Source organism: Camelus dromedarius, unplaced genomic scaffold, assembly GCF_036321535.1.
Source record: "Camelus dromedarius isolate mCamDro1 unplaced genomic scaffold, mCamDro1.pat HAP1_SCAFFOLD_186, whole genome shotgun sequence".
NCBI classification, from domain to species: Eukaryota; Metazoa; Chordata; class Mammalia; order Artiodactyla; family Camelidae; genus Camelus; species Camelus dromedarius.
In genome coordinates this window covers 1,330,991-1,358,162 of record NW_026989854.1, presented here as the reverse complement: position 1 = coordinate 1,358,162, position 27,172 = coordinate 1,330,991, and positions in this window count along the sequence as shown.

Sequence of the window (27,172 nt, the reverse complement as noted above, 5' to 3'; positions counted from 1 at the left end):
TGAAAACTGCAGGAACTTCAAACCGGCTCTAGGAAAAAGACTGAGAAACCAGAGTAAAAGTTTCTCCAGCAATCCGTTCACTTTGTGCTAGATGAACGAACGTCTCTCCACATTCTCAGTTCTGAGATATAAGTGTGTGTGAAAGCCGTCCTTCACCTAGCTTGTTAGGAACACAATGTTTCTTTTCACTTGCAAACTCCACTCCATACATATATATGAAAGGTACAAGCTCCAAATCGGTTTTACAGTGAAAACTGCAGGAACATCAAACAGGCACTAGGAAACAGACTGAGAAACCAGAGTAAAAGTTTCTCCTGCAAACCGTTCCATTTATGCTACATGAACGAACGTCTCACCACATGCTCAGTTCTGAGAGATAAGTGTGTGTGAAAGCCGTCCTTCACCTAGCTTGTTGGGAACACAAAGTTTCTTTTCACTTGCAAACTCCACTCCATACATGTATATTGGGAGGTACAAGCTCCAACTCGGTTTTACAGTGAAAACTGCAGGAACTTCAAACGGCACTAGGAAACTGCCTGAGGAACCAGAGTAAAGGTTTCTCCTGCAATCATTTCCCTTTGTGCTAGATGAACGAAAGTCTCTCCACATGCTCAGTTCTGAGAGATAAGTGTGTGTGAAAGCCGTCCTTCACCTAACTTGTTAGGAACACAATGTTTCTTTTCACTTGCAAACCCCACCCCTTATATATATTTGGGGAGGTACTATCTCCAACTCGGTTTTACAGTGAAAACTGCAGGAACTTCAAACGGGCACTAGGAAACAGGCTGAGAAACCAGAGTAAAAGTTTCTCCAGCAACCCGTTCACTTTGTGCTAGATGAACGAACGTCTCTCCACATGCTCAGTTCTGAGAAATAAGTGTGTGTGAAAGCCGTCCTTCACCTAGCTTGTTAGGAACACAATGTTTCTTTTCACTTGCAAACTCCACTCCATACATATATATGGGGAGGTACAAGCTCCAAATCTGTTTTACAGTGAAAACTGCAGGAACTTCAAACAGGCACTAGGAAACTGACTGAGAAACCAGAGTAAAAGTTTCTCCTGTAACCCTTTCCATTGGTGCTAGATGAAGGAACGTTTCTCCACATGCTCAGTTCTGAGAGATAAGTGTGTGTGAAAGCCGTCCTTCACCTAGCTTGTTGGGAACACAAAGTTTCTTTTCACTTGCAATCTCCTCTCCATACATATAAATGGGGAGGTACTAGCTCCAACTCGGTTTTACAGGGAAAACTGCAGGAACTTCAAACCGGCTCTAGGAAAAATACTGAGAAACCAGAGTAAAAGTTTCTCCTGTAACACGTTCCCTTTGTGCTAGATGAACGAACGTCTCTCCACGTGCTCAGTTCTAAGAGATAAGTGTGTGTGAAAGCCGTTCTTCACCTAGCTTGTTGGGAACACAAAGTTCCTTTTCAGTTGCAAACTCCACTCCATACATATATATGGGGAGGTACTAGCTCCAACTCGATTTTACAGTGAAAACTGCAGGAACTTCAAACCGGCCCTAGGAAACAGACTGAGAAACCAGAGTAAAAGTTTTTCCTGCAACCCGTTCCCTTTCTGCTAGATGAACGAAAGTCTCTCCACATGCTCATTTCTGAGAGAAAAGTGTGTGTGAAAGCCGTCCTTCACCTAGCTTGTTGGGAACACAAAGTTTCTTTTCACTTCAAAATTCCACTCCATACATATATATGGGGAGGTTCTAGCTCCAACTCGGTTTTACAGTGAAAACTGCAGGAACTTCAAACCGGCACTAGGAAACAGACTGAGAAACCAGACTAAAAGTTTCTCCTGCAACACGTTTCCTTGGTGCTAGATGAACGAACGTCTCTCCACATGCTCAGTTCTGAGAGATAAGTGTGTGTGAAAGCCGTCCATCACCTAGCTTGTTAGGAACACAAAGTTTCTTTTCACTTGCAAACTCCACTCCATACATATATATGGGGAGATACAAGCTCCACATCTGTTTTACAATGAAAACTGCAGGAACTTCAAACCGGCCCTAGGAAACAGACTGAGAATCCAGAGTAAAAGTTTCACCTGCAACCCGTTCTTTTTGTGCTAGTTGAACGAACGTCTCTCCACATGCTCAGTTCTGAGAGATAAGTGTGTGTGAAAGCCGTCCTTCACCTAGCTTGTTGGGAACACAAAGTTTCCTTTCACTTGCAAACTCCACTCCATACATATATATGGGTAGGTACTAGTTCCATCTCGGTTTTACAGGGAAAACTTCAGGAAGTTCAAACCGGCACTAGGAAAAAGACTGAGAAACGAGAGTAATAGTTTCTCCTGTAACACGTTCCCTTTGTGCTAGATGAACGAACGTCTCTCCACATGCTCATTTCTGAGAGAAAAGTGTGTGTGAAAGCCGTCCTTCACCTAGCTTGTTGGGAACACAAAGTTTCTTTTCACTTGAAAACTCCACTCCATACATATATATGGTTAGGTTCTAGCTCCAACTCGGTTTTACAGTGAAAACTGCAGGAACTTCAAACCGGCACTAGGAAACAGACTGAGAAACCAGAGTAAAATTTTCACCTGTAACCCGTTCCCTTTGTGCTAGATGAACGAACGTCTCTCCACATGCTCAGTTCTGAGAGATAAGTGTGTTTGTAAGCTGTCCTTCACCTAGCTTGTTGGGAACACAAAGTTTCTTTTCAGTGGCAAACTCCACTCCATTCATATATATGGGGAGGTACTACCTCCAACACGGTTTTACAGTGAAAATTGCAGGAACTTCAAACCGGCACTAGGAAACAGACTGAGAAACCAGAGTAAAAGTTTCTCCTGCAACCCGTTCCCTTGGTGGTACATGAACGAACGTCTCTCCACATGCTCAGTTCTGAGAGATAAGTGTGTGTGAAAGCCGTCCTTGACCTAGCTTGTTAGGAACACAATGTTTCTTTTCACTTGCAAACTCCACTCCATACATATATATGGGGAGGTACAAGATCCAAATCGGTTTTACAGTGAAAACTGCAGGTACTTCAAACGGGCACTAGGAAACAGACTGAGAAACCAGAGTAAAAGTTTCTCCTGCAAACAATTCCCTTTGTGCTAGATGAATGAAAGTCTCTCCGCATGCTCAGTTCTGAGAGATAAGTGTGTGAAAACCGTCCTTCACCTAACTTGTTAGGAACACAAAGATTCTTTTCACTTGCCAACTCCACTCCGTACATATATATTGGGAGGTACAAGCTCCAACTCGTTTTTACAGAGAAAACTGCAGGAACTTCAAACCGGCACAAGGAAACAGACTTAGAAACCAGAGTAAAAGTTTTTCCTGCAACACGTCCTTTTTGTGCTAGATGAACGAACGTCTCTCCACATGCTCAGTTCTGAGAGATAAGTGTGTGTGAAAGCCGTCCTTCACCTAGCTTGTTGGGAACACAAAGTTTCTTTTCACTTGCAAACTCCACTCCATACATATATATGGGGAGTTACAAGCTCCACTCTGTTTTACAGTGAAAACTGCAGAAACTTCAAACGAGCACTAGGAAACAGACTGAGAAACCAGAGTAAAATTTTCTCCAGCAACCCGTTCAATTTGTGCTAGATGAACGAACGTCTCTCCACATGCACACTCCTGAGAAATAAGTGTGTGTGAAAGCCGTCCTTCACCTAGCTTGTTAGCAACACAATGTTTCTTTTCACTTGCAAACTCCACTCCATACATATATATGGGGAGGTACTAGATCCAACTCTGTTTTACAGGGAAAACTTCAGGAACTTCAAAGCGGCACTAGGAAACAGACTGAGAAACCAGAGTAAAAGTTTCTCCTGCAAACCGTTCCATTTGTGCTAGATGAACGAACGTCTCTCCACATGCTAAGTTCTGAGAGATAAGTGTGTATGAAAGCCGTACTTCACCTAGCTTGTTGGGAACACAAAGTTTCTTTTCAGTTGCAAACTCCACTCCATTCATATATATGGGGAGGTACTAGCTCCAACTCGGTTTTACAGTGAAATTTGCAGGAAATTCAAACCGGCACTAGGAAACAGACTGAGAAACCAGAGTAAAAGTTTCTCCTGCAACCCGTTCCCTTTGTGCTAGATGAACGAACGTCTCACCACATGCTCAGTTCTGAGAGATAAGTGTGTGTGAATACCGTCCTTCACCTAACTTGTTAGGAACACGAAGTTTCTTTTCACTTGCAAACTCCACTCCATACATATATATGGGGAGGTACAAGCTCCAACACGGTTTTACAGTGAAAACTGCAGGAACTTCAAACCGGCACTAGGAAACAGACTGAGAAACCAGAGTAAAAGTTTCTCCTGCAACCCGTTCCCTTTGTGCTAGATGAACGAACGTCTCTCCACGTGCTCAGTTCTGAGGGAAATGTGTGTGTGAAAGCCGTCCTTCACCTAGCTTATAGGGAACACAAAGTTTCTTTTCAGTTGCAAACTCCACTCCATTCATATATTTGGGGAGGTACTAGCTCCAACTCGGTTTTACAGTGAAAATTGCAGAAATTTCAAACCGGCACTAGGAAGCAGACTGAGAAACCAGAGTAAAAGTTTCTCCTGCATACAGTTCCCTTTGTGCTAGATGAACGAACGTCTCTCCACATGCTCAGTTCTGAGAAATAAGTGTGTGTGAAGGCCGTTCTTCACCTAGCTTGTTGGGAACACAAAGTTTCTTTTCAGTTGCAAACCCCACTCCATACATATATATGGGGTGGTCCTAGCTCCAACTCGGTTTACAGTGAAAACTGGAGGAACTTCAAAGCGGCAACAGGAAACAGACTGAGAAACCAGAGTAAAAGTTTCTCCTGCAACCCGTTCCCTTTATGCTAGATGAACGAACGTCTCTCCACATGCTCAGTTCTGAGAGATATGTGTGTGTGAAAGCTGTCCTTCACCTAGCTTGTTGGGAACACAAAGTTTCTTTTCACTTGAAAACTCCACTCCATACATATACATGGGGAGGTTCTAGCTCCAACTCGGTTTTACAGTGAAAACTGCAGGAACTTCAAACCGGCACTAGGAAACAGACTGAGAAACCAGAGTAAAATTTTCAACTGTAACCCGTTCCCTTTGTGCTAGATGAACGAACGTCTCTCCACATGCTCAGTTCTGAGAGATAAGTGTGTGTGTAAGCCGTCCTTCACCTAGCTTGTTGGGAACACAAAGTTTCTTTTCAGTTGCAATCTCCACTCCATTCATATATATGGGGAGGTACTACCTCCAACACGGTTTTACAGTGAAAATTGCAGGAACTTCAAACCGGCACCAGGAAACAGACTGAGAAACCAGAGTAAATGTTTCTCCTGCAAACCGTTCCCTTTGTGCTAGATGAACGAACATCTCTCCACATGCTCAGTTCTGAGAGATAAGTGTGTATGAAAGCCGTCCTTCACCTAGCTTTTTGGGAACACAAAGTTTCTTTTCAGTTGCAAACTCCACTCCATTCATATATATGGGGAGGTACAAGCTCCAACTCGGTTTTACAGTGAAATTTGCAGGAAATTCAAACCGGCACTAGGAAGCAGACTGAGAAACCAGAGTAAAAGTTTCTCCTGCAACCTGATCCCTTTTTTCTAGATGAACGAACGTCTCTTCACATGCTCAATTCTGAGAGATAAGTGTGTGTGAAAGCCGTCCTTCACCTAGCTTGTTAGGAACACAAAGTTTCTTTTCACTTGCAATCTCCACTCCATTCATATATATGGGGAGGTACTAGCTCCAACTCGGTTTTACAGTGAAAATTGCAGGAAATTCAAACCGGCACTAGGAAGCAGACTGAGAAACCAGAGTAAAAGTTTCTCCTGCAACCCGTTCCCTTTGTGCTAGATGAACGAACGTCTCTCCACATGCTCAGTTCTGAGAGAAAAGTGTGTGTGAAAGCCGTCCTTCACCTAGCTTGTTGGGAACACAAAGTTTCTTTTCAGTTGCAAACACCAATCCATACATATATATGGGGAGGTCCTAGCTCCAACTCGGTTTTACAGTGAAAACTGGAGGAACTTCAAAGCGGCAACAGGAAACAGACTGAGAAACCAGAGTAAAAGTTTCTCCTGCAAACCTTTCCATTTATGCTAGATGAACGAACGTCTCTCCACATGCTCAGTTCTGAGAGATATGTTTGTGTGAAAGTCGTCCTTCAACTAGCTTGTTGGGAACACAAAGTTTCTTTTCAGTTGCAAACTACACTCCATACATATATATGGGGAGGTACTAGCTCCAACACGGTTTTACTGTGAAAACTGCAGGAACTTCATACCGGCACTAAGAAACAAACTGAGAAACCAGAGTAAAAGCTTCTTTGCAACCCGTTCGCTTGGTGCTAGATGAACGAACGTCTCTCCACATGCTCAGTTCTGAGAGATAAGTGTGTGTGAAAGCCGTCCTTCACCTAGCTTGTTGGGAACACAAAGTTTCTTTTCACTTGCAAACTCCACCCCATACATATATATGGGGAGGTACTAGCTCCAACTCGGTTTTACAGTGAAAATTGCTGGAATTTCAAACCGGCACTAGGAAGCAGACTGAGAAACCAGAGTAAAAGTTTCTCCTGCATACAGTTCCCTTTGTGCTAGATGAACGAACGTCTCTCCACATGCTAAGTTCTGAGAAATAAGTGTGTGTGAAGGCCGTTCTTCACCTAGCTTGTTGGGAACACAAAGTTTCTTTTCAGTTGCAAACCCCACTCCATACATATATATGGGGAGGTACTAGCTCCAACTCGGTTTTACAGTGAAAATTGCAGGAAATTCAAACCGGCACTAGGAAGCAGACTGAGAAACCACAGTAAAAGTTTCTCCTGCAACCCGTTCCCTTTGTGCTAGATGAACGAGCGTCTCTCCACATGCTCAGTTCTGAGAGATAAGTGTGTGTGAAAGCCGTCCTTCACCTAGCTTGTTGGGAACACAAAGTTTCTTTTCAGTTGCAAACACCAATCCATACATATATATGGGGAGGTCCTAGCTCCAACTCGGGTTTACAGTGAAAACTGGAGGAACTTCAAAGCGGCAACAGGAAACAGACTGAGAAACCAGAGTAAAAGTTTCTCCTGCAAACCTTTCCATTTATGCTAGATGAACGAACGTCTCTCCACATGCTCAGTTCTGAGAGATATGTTTGTGTGAAAGCCGTCCTTCAACTAGCTTGTTGCGAACACAAAGTTTCTTTTCAGTTGCAAACTACACTCCATACATATATATGGGGAGGTACTAGCTCCAACACGGTTTTACAGTGAAAACTGCAGGAACTTCATACCGGCACTAAGAAACAAAATGAGAAACCAGAGTAAAAGTTTCTTTGCAACCCGTTCGCTTGGTGCTAGATGAACGAACGTCTCTCCACATGCTCAGTTCTGAGAGATAAGTGTGTGTGAAAGCCGTCCTTCTCCTAGCTTGTTGAAACACAAAGTTTCTTTTCAATTGCAAACTCCACTCCATACATATATATGGGGAGGTACTAGCTCCAACTCGGTTTTACAGGGAAAACTTCAGGAACTTCAAACCGGCACTAGGAAACAGACTGTGAAACCAGAGTAAAAGTTTCTCCTGCAAACCGTTCCCTTTGTGCTAGATGAACGAACATCACTCCACATACTCATTTCTGAGAAATAAGTGTGTATGAAAGCCGTCCTTCACCTAGCTTGTTGGGAACACAAAGTTTCTTTTCAGTTGCAAACTCCACTCCATTCATATATTTGGGGAGGTACTAGCTCCAACTCGGTTTTACAGTGAAATTTGCAGGAAATTCAAACCGGCACTAGGAAGCAGACTGAGAAACCAGAGTAAAAGTTTCTCCTGCAACCCGATCCCTTTTTTCTAGATGAACGAACGTCTCTCCACATGCTCAGTTCTGAGAGATAAGTGTGTGTGAAAGCCGTCCTTCACCTAGCTTGTTGGGAACACAAAGTTTCTTTTCAGTTGAAAACACCAATCCATACATATATATGGGGAGGTCCTAGCTCCAACTCGGTTTTACAGTGAAAACTGGAGGAACTTCAAAGCGGCAACAGGAAACAGACTGAGAAACCAGAGTAAAAGTTTCTCCTGCAAACCGTTCCATTTATGCTAGATGAACGAACGTCTCTCCACATGCTCAGTTCTGAGAGATATGTTTGTGTGAAAGCCGTCCTTCAACTAGCTTGTTGCGAACACAAAGTTTCTTTTCAGTTGCAAACTACACTCCATACATATATATGGGGAGGTACTAGCTCCAACACGGTTTTACAGTGAAAAATGCAGGAACTTCATACCGGCACTAAGAAACAAACTGAGAAACCAGAGTAAAAGTTTCTTTGCAACCCGTTCGCTTGGTGCTAGATGAACGAACGTCTCTCCACATGCTCAGTTCTGAGAGATAAGTGTGTGTGAAAGCCGTCCTTCTCCTAGCTTGTTGAAACACAAAGTTTCTTTTCACTTGCAAACTCCACTCCATACATATATATGGGGAGGTACAAGCTCCAACTCGGTTTTACAATGAAAACTGCAGGAACTTCAAACCGGCACTAGGAAACAGAATGAGAAACCAGAGTAAAAGTTTCTCCTGCAACCCGTTCCCTTGGTGCTAGATGAACGAACGTCTCTCCACATGCTCAGTTCTGAGAGATAAGTGTGTGTGAAAGCCGTCCTTCACATAGCTTGTTGGGAACACAAAGTTTCTTTTCAGTTGCAAACACCAATCCATACATATATATGGGGAGGTCCTAGCTCCAACTCGGTTTTACAGTGAAAACTGGAGGAACTTCAAAGCGGCAACAGGAAACAGACAGAGAAACCAGAGTAAAAGTTTCTCCTGCAAACCTTTCCATTTATGCTAGATGAACGAACGTCTCTCCACATGCTCAGTTCTGAGAGATATGTTTGTGTGAAAGCCGTCCTTCAACTAGCTTGTTGCGAACACAAAGTTTCTTTTCAGTTGCAAACTACACTCCATACATATATATGGGGAGGTACTAGCTCCAACACGGTTTTACAGTGAAAACTGCAGGAACTTCATACCGGCACTAAGAAACAAACTGAGAAACCAGAGTAAAAGTTTCTTTGCAACCCGTTCGCTTGGTGCTAGATGAACGAACGTCTCTCCACATGCTCAGTTCTGAGTGATAAGTGTGTGTGAAAGCCTTCCTTCTCCTAGCTTGTTGAAACACAAAGTTTCTTTTCACTTGCAAACTCCACTCCATGCATATATATGGGGAGGTACAAGCTCAAACTCGGTTTTACAATGAAATCTGCAGAAACTTCAAACCGGCACTAGGAAACAGAATGAGAAACCAGAGTAAAAGTTTCTCCTGCAACCCGTTCCCTTGGTGCTAGATGAACGAACGTCTCTCCACATGCTCAGTTCTGAGAGATAAGTGTGTGTGAAAGCCGTCCTTCACCTAGCTTGTTAGGAACACAAAGTTTCTTTTCACTTGCAAACTCCACTCCATACATATATATGGGGAGGTACTAGCTCCAACTCGGTTTTACAGTGAAATTTGCAGGAAATTCAAACCGGCACTAGGAAACAGACTGAGAAACCAGAGTAAAAGTTTCTCCTGCAACCCGTTCCCTTGGTGCTAAATGAACGAACGTCTCTCCACATGCTCAATTCTGAGAGATAAGTGTGTGTGAAAGCCGTCCTTCACCTAGCTTGTTAGGAACACAAAGTTTCTTTTCACTTGCAAACTCCACTCCATACATATATATGGGGAGGTACTAGCTCCAACTCGGTTTTACAGGGAAAACTTCAGGAACTTCAAACCGGCACTAGGAAACAGACTGAGAAACCACAGTATAAGTTTCTCCTGCAACACGTTCCCTTTGTGCTAGATGAACGAACGTCTCTCCACATGCTCAGTTCTGAGAGATATGTTTGTGTGAAAGTCGTCCTTCACCTAGCTTGTTGGGAACACAAAGTTTCTTTTCAGTTGCAAACTCCACTCCATTCATATATATGGGGAGGTACTAGCTCCAACTCGGGTTTACAGTGAAATTTGCAGGAAATTCAAACCGGCACTAGGAAACAGACTGAGAAACCAGAGTAAAAGTTTCTCCTGCAACCCGTTCCCTTTGTGCTAGATGAACGAACGTCTCTCCAAATGCTCAGTTCTGAGAGATAAGTGTGTGTGAAAACCGTCCTTCACCTAACTTGTTAGGAACACATAGTTTCTTTTCACTTGCAAACACCAATCCATACATATATATGGGGAGGTCCTAGCTCCAACTCGGTTTTACAGTGAAAACTGGAGGAACTTCAAAGCGGCAACAGGAAACAGACTGAGAAACCAGAGTAAAAGTTTCTCCTGCAAACCGTTCCATTTATGCTAGATGAACGAACGTCTCTCCACATGCTCAGTTCTGAGAGATATGTTTGTGTGAAAGCCGTCCTTCAACTAGCTTGTTGCGAACACAAAGTTTCTTTTCAGTTGCAAACTACACTCCATACATATATATGGGGAGGTACTAGCTCCAACACGGTTTTACAGTGAAAACTGCAGGAACTTCATACCGGCACTAAGAAACAAACTGAGAAACCAGAGTAAAAGTTTTTTGCAACCCGTTCGCTTGGTGCTAGATGAACGAACGTCTCTCCACATGCTCAGTTCTGAGAGATAAGTGTGTGTGTAAGCCGTCCTTCTCCTTGCTTGTTGAAACACAAAGTTTCTTTTCACTTGCAAACTCCACTCCATACATATATATGGGGAGGTACAAGCTCCAACTAGGTTTTACAATGAAAACTGCAGGAACTTCAAACCGGCACTAGGAAACAGAATGAGAAACCAGAGTAAAAGTTTCTCCTGCAACCCGTTCCCTTGGTGCTAGATGAACGAACGTCTCTCCACAAGCTCAGTTCTGAGAGATAAGTTTGTGTGAAAGCCGTCCTTCACCTAGCTTGTTAGGAACACAAAGTTTCTTTTCACTTGCAAACTCCACTCCTTACATATATATGGGGAGGTACAAGTTCCAAATCGGTTTTACAGTGAAAACTGCAGGAACTTCAAACCGGCACTAGGAAACAGACTGAGAAACCAGAGTAAAAGTTTCTCCTGCAACCCGTTCCCTTGGTGCTAAATGAACGAACGTCTCTCCACATGCTCAATTCTGAGAGATAAGTGTGTGTGAAAGCCGTCCTTCACCTAGCTTGTTAGGAACACCAAGTTTCTTTTCACTTGCAAACTCCACTCCATACATATATATGGGGAGGTACTAGCTCCAACTCAGTTTTACAGGGAAAACTTCAGGAACTTCAAACCGGCACTAGGAAACAGACTGAGAAACCACAGTATAAGTTTCTCCTGCAACACGTTCCCTTTGTGCTAGATGAACGAACGTCTCTCCACATGCTCAGTTCTGAGAGATATGTTTGTGTGAAAGTCGTCCTTCACCTAGCTTGTTGGGAACACAAAGTTTCTTTTCAGTTGCAAACTCCACTCCATTCATATATATGGGGAGGTACTAGCTCCAACTCGGGTTTACAGTGAAATTTGCAGGAAATTCAAACCGGCACTAGGAAACAGACTGAGAAACCAGAGTAAAAGTTTCTCCTGCAACCCGTTCCCTTTGTGCTAGATGAACGAACGTCTCTCCAAATGCTCAGTTCTGAGAGATAAGTGTGTGTGAAAACCGTCCTTCACCTAACTTGTTAGGAACACATAGTTTCTTTTCACTTGCAAACTCCACTCCATACATATATATGGGGAGGTACAAGCTCCAACACGGTTTTACAGTGAAAACTGCAGGAACTTCAAACCGGCACTAGGAAACAGACTGAGAAAGCAGAGTAAAGGTTTCTCCTGCAACCCGTTATTTTTGTCCTAGATGAACGAACGTCTCTCCACATGCTCAGTTCTGAGAGATAAGTGTGTGTGAAGGCCGTTCTTCACCTAGCTTGTTGGGAACACAAAGTTTCTTTTCAGTTGCAAACCCCACTCCATACATATATACGGGGAGGTCCTATATCCAACTCGGTTTACAGTGAAATCTGGAGGAACATCATAGCGGCAACAGGAAACAGACTGAGAAACCAGAGTAAAAGTTTCTCCTGCAACCCGTTCCCTTTATGCTAGATGAACGAACGTCTCTCCACATGCTCAGTTCTGAGAGATATGTTTGTGTGAAAGCCGTCCTTCAACTAGCTTGTTGCGAACACAAAGTTTCTTTTCAGTTGCAAACTACACTCCATACATATATATGGGGAGGTACTAGCTCCAACACGGTTTTACAGTGAAAACTGCAGGAACTTCATACCGGCACTAGGAAACAAACTGAGAAACCAGAGTAAAAGTTTCATTGCAACCCGTTCGCTTGGTGCTAGATGAACGAACGTCTCACCACATGCTCAGTTCTGAGAGATAAGTGTGTGTGAAAGCCGTCCTTCTCCTAGCTTGTTGGGAACACAAAGTTTCTTTTCACTTGCAAACTCCACTCCATACATATATATGGGGAGGTACTAGCTCCAAATCGGTTTGACAGGGAAAACTGCAGGAACGTCACACCGGCACTAGGAAACAGAGTGAGAAACCAGAGTAAAAGTTTCTCCAGCAACCCGTTCCCTTTGTGCTAGATGAACGAACGTCTCTCCACATGCTCAGTTCTGAGAGATAAGTGTGTGTGAAAGCCGTCCTTCACCTAACTTGTTAGGAACACAATGTTTCTTTTCACTTGCTAACTCCACCCCATACATATATTTGGGGAGGTACTAGCTCCAACTCGGTTTTACAGTGAAAACTGCAGGAACTTCAAACCGGCTCTAGGAAAAAGACTGAGGAACCAGAGTAAAAGTTTCTCCAGGAACCCGTTCACTTTGTGCTAGATGAACGAACGTCTCTCCACATGCTCAGTTCTGAGAGATAAGTGTGTGTGACAGCCGTCATTCACCTAGCTTGTTGAAACACAAAGTTTCTTTTCACTTGCAAACTCCACTCCATACATATATATGAGGAGGAACATGCTCCAACTCGGTTTTACAATGAAAACTGCAGGAACTTCATACCGGCACTAGGAAACAGAATGAGAAACCAGAGTAAAAGTTTCCCCTGCAACCCGTTCCCTTGGTGCTAGATGAAAGAACGTCTCTCCACATGCTCAGTTCTGAGAGATAAGTGTGTGTGAAAGCCGTCCTTCACCTAGCTTGTTAGGAACACAAAGTTTCTTTTCACTTGCAAACTCCACTCCATACATATATATGGGGAGGTACTAGCTCCAACTCGGTTTTACAGGGAAAACTTCAGGAACTTCAAACCGGCACTAGGAAACAGACTGAGAAACCACAGTATAAGTTTCTCCTGCAACACGTTCCCTTTGTGCTAGATGAACGAACGTCTCTCCACATGCTCAGTTCTGAGAGATATGTTTGTGTGAAAGTCGTCCTTCACCTAGCTTGTTGGGAACACAAAGTTTCTTTTCAGTTGCAAACTCCACTCCATTCATATATATGGGGAGGTACTAGCTCCAACTCGGGTTTACAGTGAAATTTGCAGGAAATTCAAACCGGCACTAGGAAACAGACTGAGAAACCAGAGTAAAAGTTTCTCCTGCAACCCGTTCCCTTTGTGCTAGATGAACGAACGTCTCTCCAAATGCTCAGTTCTGAGAGATAAGTGTGTGTGAAAACCGTCCTTCACCTAACTTGTTAGGAACACATAGTTTCTTTTCACTTGCAAACTCCACTCCATACATATATATGGGGAGGTACAAGCTCCAACACGGTTTTACAGTGAAAACTGCAGGAACTTCAAACCGGCACTAGGAAACAGACTGAGAAAGCAGAGTAAAGGTTTCTCCTGCAACCCGTTATTTTTGTCCTAGATGAACGAACGTCTCTCCACATGCTCAGTTCTGAGAGATAAGTGTGTGTGAAGGCCGTTCTTCACCTAGCTTGTTGGGAACACAAAGTTTCTTTTCAGTTGCAAACCCCACTCCATACATATATACGGGGAGGTCCTATATCCAACTCGGTTTACAGTGAAATCTGGAGGAACATCATAGCGGCAACAGGAAACAGACTGAGAAACCAGAGTAAAAGTTTCTCCTGCAACCCGTTCCCTTTATGCTAGATGAACGAACGTCTCTCCACATGCTCAGTTCTGAGAGATATGTTTGTGTGAAAGCCGTCCTTCAACTAGCTTGTTGCGAACACAAAGTTTCTTTTCAGTTGCAAACTACACTCCATACATATATATGGGGAGGTACTAGCTCCAACACGGTTTTACAGTGAAAACTGCAGGAACTTCATACCGGCACTAGGAAACAAACTGAGAAACCAGAGTAAAAGTTTCATTGCAACCCGTTCGCTTGGTGCTAGATGAACGAACGTCTCACCACATGCTCAGTTCTGAGAGATAAGTGTGTGTGAAAGCCGTCCTTCTCCTAGCTTGTTGGGAACACAAAGTTTCTTTTCACTTGCAAACTCCACTCCATACATATATATGGGGAGGTACTAGCTCCAAATCGGTTTGACAGGGAAAACTGCAGGAACGTCAAACCGGCACTAGGAAACAGAGTGAGAAACCAGAGTAAAAGTTTCTCCAGCAACCCGTTCCCTTTGTGCTAGATGAACGAACGTCTCTCCACATGCTCAGTTCTGAGAGATAAGTGTGTGTGAAAGCCGTCCTTCACCTAACTTGTTAGGAACACAATGTTTCTTTTCACTTGCTAACTCCACCCCATACATATATTTGGGGAGGTACTAGCTCCAACTCGGTTTTACAGTGAAAACTGCAGGAACTTCAAACCGGCTCTAGGAAAAAGACTGAGGAACCAGAGTAAAAGTTTCTCCAGGAACCCGTTCACTTTGTGCTAGATGAACGAACGTCTCTCCACATGCTCAGTTCTGAGAGATAAGTGTGTGTGAAAGCCGTCATTCACCTAGCTTGTTGAAACACAAAGTTTCTTTTCACTTGCAAACTCCACTCCATACATATATATGAGGAGGAACATGCTCCAACTCGGTTTTACAATGAAAACTGCAGGAACTTCATACCGGCACTAGGAAACAGAATGAGAAACCAGAGTAAAAGTTTCCCCTGCAACCCGTTCCCTTGGTGCTAGATGAAAGAACGTCTCTCCACATGCTCAGTTCTGAGAGATAAGTGTGTGTGAAAACCGTCCTTCATCTAGCTTGTTAGGAACACAAAGTTTCTTTTCACTTGCAAACTCCACTCCATACATATATATGGGGAGGTACAAGCTCCAACTCGGTTTTACAGTGAAAACTGCAGGAACTTCAAACCGGCACTAGGAAACAGTCTGAGAAACCAGAGTAAAAGTTTCTCCTGCAACCCGTTCTTTTTGTGCTAGATGAACGAACGTCTCTCCACATGCTCAGTTCTGAGAGATAAGTGTGTGTGAAAGCCGTACTTCACCTAGCTTGTTGGGAACACAAAGATTCTTTTCACTTGCAAACTCAACTCCATACATATATATGGGGAGGTACTAGCTCCAACTCTGTTTTACAGTGAAAACTGCAGGAACTTCAAAGCGGCAAAAGGAAACAGACTGAGAAACCAGAGTAAAAGTTTCCCCTGCAACCCGTTCCCTTTGTGCTAGATGAACGAACGTCTCTCCACATGCTCAGTTTTGAAAGATAAATGTGTGAGAAAGCCGTCCTTCAAGTAGCTTGTTGGGAACACAAAGTTTCTTTTCACTTGCAAAATCCACTCCATAAATATATATGGGGAGGTACAAGCTCCAACTCGGTTTTACAGGGAAAACTTCAGGAACTTCAAACCGGCACTAGGAAAAAGACTGAGAAACCAGAGTAAAAGTTTCTCCTGTAACACGTTCCCTTTGTGCTAGATGAACGAACGTCTCTCCACATGCTCAGTTTTAAGAGATAAGTGTGTGTGAAAGCCGTCCTTCACCTAGCTTGTTGGGAACACAAAGTTTCTTTTCGGTTGCAAACTCCACTCCATACATATATATGGGGAGGTACTAGCTCCAACTCGATTTTACAGGGAAACTGCAGGAACTTCAAACCGGCACTAGGAAACAGACTGAGAAACCAGAGTAAAAGTTTCTCCTGCAACCCGTTCCCATTGTGCTAGATGAACGAACGTCTCTCCACATGCTCAGTTCTGAGAGAAAAGTGTGTGTGAAAGCCTTCCTTCACCTAGATTTTTGGGAACACAAAGTTTCTTTTCAGTTGCAAACTCCACTCCATTCATATATATGGGGAGGTACTAGCTCCTACTCGGTTTTACAGTGAAAATTGCAGGAAATTCAAACCGGCACTAGGAAACAGACTGAGAAACCAGAGTAAAAGTTTCTCATGCAATCCGTTCCCTTTGTGCTAGATGAACGAAATTCTCTCCACATGCTCAGTTCTGAGAAATAATTGTGTGTGAAGGCCGTTCTTCACCTAGCTTGTTGGGAACACAAAGTTTCTTTTCAGTTGCAAACCCCACTCCATACATATATATGGGGAGGTACTAGCCCAAACCCGGTTTTACAGTGAAAACTGCAGGAACTTCAAACCGGCACTAGGAAACAAACTGGGAAACCAGATTAATAGTTTATCCTGCAACCCGTTCCCTTGGTGCTAGATGAAAGAACGTCTCTCCACATGCTCAATTCTGAGAGATAAGTGTGTGTGAAAGCCGTCCTTCACCTAGCTTGTTGGGAACACAAAGTTTCTTTTCACTTGCAAACTCCACTCCATACATATATATGGGGAGGTACTAGCTCCAACTCTGTTTGACAGGGAAAACTTCAGGAACGTCAAACCGGCACTAGGAAAAAGACTGAGAAACCAGAGAAAAAGTTTCTCCTGCAAACCGTTCCATTTGTGCTAGATGAACGAACGTCTCTCCACATGCTCAGTTCTGAGATATAAGTGTGTATGAAAGCCGTCCTTCAACTAGCTTGTTGGGAACACAAAGTTTCTTTTCAGTTGCAAACTCCACTCCATTCATATATATGGGGAGGAACTAGCTCCAACTCGGATTTACAGTGAAATTTGCAGGAACTTCAAACCGGCAGTAGGAAACAGACTGAGAAACCAGAGTAAAAGTTTCTCCTGCATCCCGATCCCTTTGTGCTAGATGAATGAACGTCTCTCCACATGCTCAGTTCTGAGAGATAAGTGTGTGTGAAAACCGTCCTTCACCTAGCTTGTAAGGAACACAAAGTTTCTTTTCACTTGCAAACTCCAATCTATACATATATATGGGGAGGTACAAGCTCCAACTCGGTTTTACAGTGAAAACTGCAGGAACTTCAAACCGGCACTAGGAAACAGACTGAGAAACCAGAGTAAAAGTTTCTCCTGCAACCCGTTCCCTTGGTGCTAAATGAACGAACGTCTCTCCACATGCTCAATTCTGAGAGATAAGTGTGTGTTAAAGCCGTCCTTCACCTAGCTTGTTAGGAACACAAAGTTTCTTTTCACTTGCAAACTCCACTCCATACATATATATGGGGAGGTACTAGCTCCAACTCGGTTTTACAGGGAAAACTTCAGGAACTTCAAACCGGCACTAGGAAACAGACTGTGAAACCAGAGTAAAAGTTTCTCCTGCAAACCGTTCCCTTTGTGCTAAATGAACGAACATCTCTCCACATGCTCAGTTCTGAGAAATAAGTGTGTATGAAAGCCGTCCTTCACCTAGCTTGTTGGGAACACAAAGTTTCTTTTCAGTTGCAAACTCCACTCCATTCATATATATGGGGAGGTACTAGCTCCAACTCGGTTTTACAGTGAAATTTGCAGGAAATTCAAACCGGCACTAGGAAGCAGACTGAGAAACCAGAGTAAAAGTTTCTCCTGCAACCCGATCCCTTTTTTCTAGATGAACGAACGTCTCTCCACATGCTCAGTTCTGAGAGATAAGTGTGTGTGAAAGCCGTCCTTCACCTAGCTTGTTGGGAACACAAAGTTTCTTTTCAGTTGAAAACACCAATCCATACATATATAAGGGGAGGTCCTAGATCCAACTCGGTTTTACAGTGAAAACTGGAGGAAATTCAAAGCGGCAACAGGAAACAGACTGAGAAACCAGAGTAAAAGTTTCTCCTGCAAACCGTTCCATTTATGCTAGATGAACGAACGTCTCTCCACATGCTCAGTTCTGAGAGATATGTTTGTGTGAAAGCCGTCCTTCAACTAGCTTGTTGCGAACACAAAGTTTCTTTTCAGTTGCAAACTCCACTCCATTCATATATATGGGGAGGCACTAGCTCCAACTCGGTTTTACAGTGAAATTTGCAGGAAATTCAAACGGGCACTAGGAAGCAGACTGAGAAACCAGAGTAAAAGTTTCTCCTGCAACCCGATCCCTTTTTTCTAGATGAACGAACGTCTCTCCACATGCTCAGTTCTGAGAGATTAGTGTGTGTGAAAGCCGTCCTTCACCTAGCTTGTTGGGAACACAAAGTTTCTTTTCAGTTGAAAACACCAATCCATACATATATATGTGGAGGTCCTAGATCCAACTCGGTTTTACAGTGAAAACTGGAGGAACTTCAAAGCGGCAACAGGAAACAGACTGAGAAACCAGAGTAAAAGTTTCTCCTGCAAACCGTTCCATTTATGCTAGATGAACGAACGTCTCTCCACATGCTCAGTTCTGAGAGATATGTTTGTGTGAAAGCCGTCCTTCAACTAGCTTGTTGCGAACACAAAGTTTCTTTTCAGTTGCAAACTACACTCCATACATACATATGGGGAGGTACTAGCTCCAACACGGTTTTACAGTGAAAACTGCAGGAACTTCATACCGGCACTAAGAAACAAACTGAGAAACCAGAGTAAAAGTTTCTTTGCAACCCGTTCGCTTGGTGCTAGATGAACGAACGTCTCTCCACATGCTCAGTTCTGAGAGATAAGTGTGTGTGAAAGCCGTCCTTCTCCTAGCTTGTTGAAACACAAAGTTTCTTTTCAGTTGCAAACTGCACTCCTTACATATATATGGGGAGGTACAAGCTCCAACTCGGTTTTACAATGAAAACTGCAGGAACTTCAAACCCGCACTAGGAAACAGAATGAGAAACCAGAGTAAAAGTTTCTCCTGCAACTCGTTCCCTTGGTGCTAGATGAACGAACGTCTCTCCACATGCTCAGTTCTGAGAGATAAGTGTGTGTGAAAGCCGTCCTTCACCTAGCTTGTTAGGAACACAAAGTTTCTTTTCACTTGCAAAGTCCACTCCTTACATATATATGGGGAGGTACAAGCTCCAACTCTGTTTGACAGGGAAAACTTCAGGAACGTCAAACCGGCACTAGGAAACAGACTGAGAAACCAGAGTAAAAGTTTCTCCTGCAAACCGTTCCATTTGTGCTAGATGAACGATCGTCTCTCCACATGCTCAGTTCTGAGAGATAAGTGTGTATGAAAGCCGTCCTTCAACTAGCTTGTTGGGAACACAAAGTTTCTTTTCAGTTGCAAACTCCACTCCATTCATATATATGGGGAGGAACTAGCTCCAACTCGGATTTACAGTGAAATTTGCAGGAACTTCAAACCGGCAGTAGGAAACAGACTGAGAAACCAGAGTAAAAGTTTCTCCTGCATCCCGATCCCTTTGTGCCAAATGAATGAAAGTCTCTCCACATGCTCAGTTCTGAGAGATAAGTGTGTGTGAAAACCGTCCTTCACCTAGCTTGTAAGGAACACAAAGTTTCTTTTCACTTGCAAACTCCAATCTATACATATATATGGGGAGGTACAAGCTCCAACTCGGTTTTACAGTGAAAACTGCAGGAACTTCAAACCGGCACTAGGAAATAGACTGAGAAACCAGAGTAAAAGTTCCTCCTGCAACCCATTCTTTTTGTGCTAGATGAACGAAATTCTCTCCACATGCTCAGTTTTGAGAGATAAGTGTGTGTGAAAGCCGTCCTTCAAGTAGCTTGTTGGGAACACAAAGTTTCTTTTCACTTGCAAACTCCACTCCATACATATAAATGGGGAGGTACTAGCTCCAACTCGGTTTTACAGTGAAAACTGCAGGAACTTCAAAGAGGCAACAGGAAACAGACTGAGAAACCAGAGTAAAAGTTTCTCCTGCAACCCGTTCCCTTTGTGCTATATGAACGAAAGTCTCTCCACATGCTCAGTTTTGAGAGATAAGTGTGTGTGAAAGCCGTCCTTCAAGTAGCTTGTTTGGAACACAAAGTTTCTTTTCACTTGCAAAATCCACTCCATAGATATATATGCGGAAGTACTACCTCTAACTCGGTTTTACAGGGAAAACTTCATGAACTTCAAACCGGCACAAGGAAAAAGACTGAGAAACCAGAGTAAAAGTTTCTCCTGTAACACGTTCCCTTTATGCTAGATGAACGAACGTCTCTCCACATGCTCAGTTCTGAGAGATATGTGTGTGTGAAAGCTGTCCTTCACCTAGCTTGTTCGGAACACAAAGTTTCTTTTCACTTGAAAACTCTACTCCATACATATATATGGGGAGGTTCTAGCCCCAAATCGGTTTTACAGAGAAAACTGCAGGAACTTCAAACCGGCACTAGGAAACAGACTGAGAAACCAGAGTAAAAGTTTCTTTGCAACCCGTTCGCTTGGTGCTAGATGAACGAACGTCTCTCCACATGCTCAGTTCTGAGAGATAAGTGTGTGTGAAAGCCGTCCTTCTCCTAGCTTGTTGAAACACAAAGTTTCTTTTCACTTGCAAACTCCACTCCATACATATATATGGGGAGGTACAAGCTCCAACTCGGTTTTACAATGAAAACTGCAGGAACTTCAAACCGGCACTAGGAAACAGAATGAGAAACCAGAGTAAAAGTTTCTCCTGCAACCCGTTCCCTTGGTGCTAGATGAATGAACGTCTCTCCACATGCTCAGTTCTGAGAGATAAGTGTGTGTGAAAGCCGTCCTTCACCTATCTTGTTAGGAACACAAAGTTTCTTTTCACTTGCAAACTCCACTCCTTACATATATATGGGGAGGTACAAGCTCCAAATCGGTTTTACAGTGAAAACTGCAGGAACTTCAAACCGGCACTAGGAAACAGACTGAGAAACCAGAGTAAAAGTTTCTCCTGCAACCCGTTCCCTTGGTGCTAAATGAACGAACGTCTCTCCACATGCTCAATTCTGAGAGATAAGTGTGTGTGAAAGCCGTCCTTCACCTAGCTTGTTAGGAACACAAAGTTTCTTTTCACTTGCAAACTCCACTCCATACATATATATGGGGAGGTACTAACTCCAACTCGGTATTACAGGGAAAACTTCAGGAACTTCAAACCGGCACTAGGAAACAGACTGTGAAACCAGAGTAAAAGTTTCTCCTGCAAACCGTTCCCTTTGTGCTAAATGAACGAACATCTCTCCACATGCTCAGTTCTGAGAAATAAGTGTGTATGAAAGCCGTCCTTCACCTAGCTTGTTGGGAACACAAAGATTCTTTTCAGTTGCAAACTCCACTCCATTCATATATATGGGGAGGTACTAGCTCCAACACGGTTTTACAGTGAAATTTGCAGGAAATTCATACCGGCACTAGGAAGCAGACTGAGAAACCAGAGTAAAAGTTTCTCCTGCAACCCGATCCCTTTTTTCTAGATGAACGAACGTCTCTCCACATGCTCAGTTCTGAGAGATAAGTGTGTGTGAAAGCCGTCCTTCACCTAGCTTGTTGGGAACACAAAGTTTCTTTTCAGTTGAAAACACCAATCCATACATATATATGGGGAGGTCCTAGATCCAACTCGGTTTTACAGTGAAAACTGGAGGAACTTCAAAGCGGCAACAGGAAACAGACTGAGAAACCAGAGTAAAAGTTTCTCCTGCAAACCGTTCCATTTATGCTAGATGAACGAACGTCTCACCACATGCTCAGTTCTGAGAGATATGTTTGTGTGAAAGCCGTCCTTCAACTAGCTTGTTGCGAACACAAAGTTTCTTTTCAGTTGCAAACTACACTCCATACATATATATGGGGAGGTACTAGCTCCAACACGGTTTTACAGTGAAAACTGCAGGAACTTCATACCGGCACTAAGAAACAAACTGAGAAACCAGAGTAAAAGTTTCTTTGCAACCCGTTCGCTTGGTGCTAGATGAACGAACGTCTCTCCACATGCTCAGTTCTGAGAGATAAGTGTGTGTGAAAGCCGTCCTTCTCCTAGCTTGTTGAAACACAAAGTTTCTTTTCTCTTGCAAACTCCACTCCATACATATATATGGGGAGGTACAAGCTCCAACTCGGTTTTACAATGAAAACTGCAGGAACTTCAAACCGGCACTAGGAAACAGAATGAGAAACCAGAGTAAAAGTTTCTCCTGCAACCCGTTCCCTTGGTGCTAGATGAACGAACGTCTCTCCACATGCTCAGTTCTGAGAGATAAGTGTGTGTGAAAGCCGTCCTTCACCTAGCTTGTTAGGAACACAAAGTTTCTTTTCACTTGCAAACTCCACTCCTTACATATATATGGGGAGGTACAAGCTCCAAATCGGTTTTACAGTGAAAACTGCAGGAACTTCAAACCGGCACTAGGAAACAGACTGAGAAACCAGAGTAAAAGTTTCTCCAGCAACCCGTTCCCTTGGTGCTAAATGAACGAACGTCTCTCCACATGCTCAATTCTGAGAGATAAGTGTGTGTGAAAGCCGTCCTTCACCTAGCTTGTTAGGAACACAAAGTTTCTTTTCACTTGCAAACTCCACTCCATACATATATATGGGGAGGTACTAGCTCCAACTCGGTTTTACAGGGAAAACTTCAGGAACTTCAAACCGGCACTAGGAAACAGACTGAGAAACCACAGTAAAAGTTTCTCCTGCAACAAGTTCCCTTTGTGCTAGATGAACGAACGTCTCTCCACATGCTCAGATCTGAGAGATAATTGTGTGTGAAAGCCGTCCTTCACCTAGCTTGTTGGGAACACAAAGTTTCTTTTCAGTTGCAAACTCCACTCCATTCATATATATGGGGAGGTACTAGCTCCAACTCGGTTTTACAGTGAAATTTGCAGGAAATTCAAACCGGCACTAGGAAACAGACTGAGAAACCAGAGTAAAAGTTTCTCCTGCAACCCGTTCCCTTTGTGCTAGATGAACGAACGTCTCTCCAAATGCTCAGTTCTGAGAGATAAGTGTGTGTGAAAACCGTCCTTCACCTAACTTGTTAGGAACACAAAGTTTCTTTTCACTTGCAAACTCCACTCCATACATATATATGGGGAGGTACAAGCTCCAACACGGTTTTACAGTGAAAACTGCAGGAACTTCAAACCGGCACTAGGAAACAGACTGAGAAAGCAGAGTAAAGGTTTCTCCTGCAACCCGTTATTTTTGTCCTAGATGAACGAACGTCTCTCCACATGCTCAGTTCTGAGATATAAGTGTGTGTGAAGGCCGTTCTTCACCTAGCTTGTTGGGAACACAAAGTTTCTTTTCAGTTGCAAACCCCACTCCATACATATATACGGGGAGGTCCTATATCCAACTCGGTTTACAGTGAAATCTGGAGGAACATCATAGCGGCAACAGGAAACAGACTGAGAAACCAGAGTAAAAGTTTCTCCTGCAACCCGTTCCCTTTATGCTAGATGAACGAACGTCTCTCCACATGCTCAGTTCTGAGAGATAAGTTTGTGTGAAAGCCGTCCTTCAACTAGCTTGTTGCGAACACAAAGTTTCTTTTCAGTTGCAAACTACACTCCATACATATATATGGGGAGGTACTAGCTCCAACACGGTTTTACAGTGAAAACTGCAGGAACTTCATACCGGCACTAGGAAACAAACTGAGAAACCAGAGTAAAAGTTTCATTGCAACCCGTTCGCTTGGTGCTAGATGAACGAACGTCTCAACACATGCTCAGTTCTGAGAGATAAGTGTGTGTGAAAGCCGTACTTCTCCTAGCTTGTTGGGAACACAAAGTTTCTTTTCACTTGCAAACTCCACTCCATACATATATATGGGGAGGTACTAGCTCCAAATCGCTTTGACAGGGAAAACTGCAGGAACGTCAAACCGGCACTAGGAAACAGACTGAGAAACCAGAGTAAAAGTTTCTCCAGCAACCCGTTCCCTTTGTGCTAGATGAACGAACGTCTCTCCACATGCTCAGTTCTGAGAGATAAGTGTGTGTGAAAGCCGTCCTTCACCTAACTTGTTAGGAACACAATGTTTCTTTTCACTTGCTAACTCCACCCCATACATATATTTGGGGAGGTACTAGCTCCAACTCGGTTTTACAGTGAAAACTGCAGGAACTTCAAACCGGCTCTAGGAAAAAGACTGAGGAACCAGAGTAAAAGTTTCTCCAGGAACCCGTTCACTTTGTGCTAGATGAACGAACTTCTCTCCACATGCTCAGTTCTGAGAAATAAGTGTGTGTGAAAGCTATACTTCACCTAGCTTGTTAGGAACACAATGTTTCTTTTCACTTGCAAACTCCACTCCATACATATATATGGGGAGGTACAAGCTCTATATCGGTTTTACAGTGAAAACTGCAGGAACTTCAAACAGGCACTAGGAAACAGACTGAGAAACCAGAGTAAAAGTTTCTCCTGCAACCCTTTCCCTTGGTGCTAGATGAAGGAACGTCTCTCCACATGCTCAGTTCTGAGAGATAAGTGTGTGTGAAAGCCGTCATTCACCTAGCTTGTTGAAACACAAAGTTTCTTTTCACTTGCAAACTCCACTCCATACATATATATGAGGAGGTACAAGCTCCAACTCGGTTTTACAATGAAAACTGCAGGAACTTCAAACCGGCACTAGGAAACAGAATGAGAAACCTAGTAAAAGTTTCTCCTGCAACCCGTTCCCTTGGTGCTAGATGAACGAACGTCTCTCCACATGCTCAGTTCTGAGAGATAAGTGTGTGTGAAAACCGTCCTACATTTAGCTTGTTAGGAACACAAAGTTTCTTTTCACTTGCAAACTCCACTCCATACATATATATGGGGAGGTACTAGCTCCAACTCTGTTTTACAGTGAAAACTGCAGGAACTTCAAAGCGGCAAAAGGAAACAGACTGAGAAACCAGAGTAAAAGTTTCTCCAGCAACCCGTTCCCTTTGTGCTAGATGAACGAACGTCTCTCCACATGCTCAGTTTTGAGAGATAAGTGTGTGAGAAAGCCGTCCTTCAAGTAGCTTGTTGGGAACACAAAGTTTCTTTTCACTTGCAAAATCCAATCCATAAATATATATGGGGATGTACAAGCTCCAACTCGGTTTTACAGGGAAAACTTCAGGAACTTCAAACCGGCACTAGGAAAAAGACTGAGAAACCAGAGTAAAAGTTTCTCCTGTAACACGTTAGCTTTGTGCTAGATGAACGAACGTCTCTCCACATGCTCAGTTCTAAGAGATAAGTGTGTGTGAAAGCCGTCCTTCACCTAGCTTGTTGGGAACACAAAGTTTCTTTTCGGTTGCAAACTCCACTCCATACATATATATGGGGAGGTACTAGCTCCAACTCGATTTTACAGGGAAACTGCAGGAACTTCAAACCGGCACTAGGAAACAGACTGAGAAACCAGAGTAAAAGTTTCTCCTGCAACCCGTTCCCATTGTGCTAGATGAACGAACGTCTCTCCACATGCTCAGTTCTGAGAGAAAAGTGTGTGTGAAAGCCTTCCTTCACCTAGATTTTTGGGAACACAAAGTTTCTTTTCAGTTGCAAACTCCACTCCATTCATATGTATGGGGAGGTACTAGCTCCTACTCGGTTTTACAGTGAAAATTGCAGGAAATTCAAACCGGCACTAGGAAACAGACTGAGAAACCAGAGTAAAAGTTTCTCCTGCAACCCGTTCCCTTTGTGCTAGATGAACGAAATTCTCTCCACATGCTCAGTTCTGAGAAATAATTGTGTGTGAAGGCCGTTCTTCACCTAGCTTGTTGGGAACACAAACTTTCTTTTCAGTTGCAAACCCCACTCCATACATATATATTGGGAGGTACTAGCCCAAACCCGGTTTTACAGTGAAAACTGCAGGAACTTCAAACCGGCACTAGGAAACAAACTGGGAAACCAGATTAATAGTTTATCCTGCAACCCGTTCCCTTGGTGCTAGATGAAAGAACGTCTCTCCACATGCTCAATTCTGAGAGATAAGTGTGTGTGAAAGCCGTCCTTCACCTAGCTTGTTGGGAACACAAAGTTTCTTTTCACTTGCAAACTCCACTCCATACATATATATGGGGAGGTACTAGCTCCAACTCTGTTTGACAGGGAAAACTTCAGGAACGTCAAACCGGCACTAGGAAACAGACTGAGAAACCAGAGTAAAAGTTTCTCATGCAAACCGTTCCATTTTTGCTAGATGAACGAACGTCTCTCCACATGCTCAGTTCTGAGAGATAAGTGTGTATGAAAGCCGTCCTTCAACTAGCTTGTTGGGAACACAAAGTTTCTTTTCAGTTGCAAACTCCACTCCATTCATATATATGGGGAGGAACTAGCTCCAACTCGAATTTACAGTGAAATTTGCAGGAACTTCAAACCGGCAGTAGGAAACAGACTGAGAAACCAGAGTAAAAGTTTCTCCTGAATCCCGATCCCTTTGTGCTAGATGAACGAACGTCTCTCCACATGCTCAGTTCTGAGAGATAAGTGTGTGTGAAAACCATCCTTCACCTAGCTTGTAAGGAACACAAAGTTTCTTTTCACTTGCAAACTCCAATCTATACATATATATGGGGAGGTACAAGCACCAAATCGGTTTTACAGTGAAAACTGCAGGAACTTCAAACCGGCACTAGGAAATAGACTGAGAAACCAGAGTAAAAGTTCCTCCTGCAACCCATTCTTTTTGTGCTAGATGAACGAAAGTCTCTCCACATGCTCAGTTTTGAGAGATAAGTGTGTGTGAAAGCCGTCCTTCAAGTAGCTTGTTGGGAACACAAAGTTTCTTTTCACTTGCAAACTCCACTCCATACATATAAATGGGGAGGTACTAGCTCCAACTCGGTTTTACAGTGAAAACTGCAGGAACTTCAAAGCGGCAACAGGAAACATACTGAGAAACCAGAGTAAAAGTTTCTCCTGCAACCCGTTCCCTTTGTGCTATATGAACGAAAGTCTCTCCACATGCTCAGTTTTGAGAGATAAGTGTGTGTGAAAGCCGTCTTTAAGTAGCTTGTTGGGAACACAAAGTTTCTTTTCACTTGCAAAATCCACTCCATAGATATATACGGGGAAGTACTACCTCCAACTCGGTTTTACAGGGAAAACTTCATGAACTTCAAACCGGCACAAGGAAAAAGACTGAGAAACCAGAGTAAAAGTTTCTC